Source organism: Propithecus coquereli, unplaced genomic scaffold (assembly GCF_000956105.1).
Source record: "Propithecus coquereli isolate 6110/MARCELLA unplaced genomic scaffold, Pcoq_1.0 Scaffold523, whole genome shotgun sequence".
Taxonomy (NCBI): Eukaryota; Metazoa; Chordata; class Mammalia; order Primates; family Indriidae; genus Propithecus; species Propithecus coquereli.
In genome coordinates, this window is record NW_012151097.1 from 23,259 (window position 1) to 23,598 (window position 340).

A 340-nucleotide genomic window follows, 5' to 3' on the forward strand; every position below is an offset into this window, starting at 1 on the left:
AAAGTTTCACAGATTTTATACAATTCCATATTCACAATAATGGTGAAGTGAGTAATATTCTTTCACATAGGAGGAAACATATATACAGAGAGGTTAAGTAACTTGCCCAAGAACACACAGTAAATAAAGAAGCTACTGTTGGCAGTATGACTCTAGAGTTTAAGTTCTTAAAAACTATGCATTATAGATGATTAATTCTTTCTTAAAGTTTTATAACTTTACGGATAATTAGCAGTTAAACTGGAGCACCACTCAAAACACATTCTGTTTAAAGGCAATAAATTATTCAAGTCATAGAGATGAAAAAACAATTTAACTTAAAAAATCGATGTGATTGGAA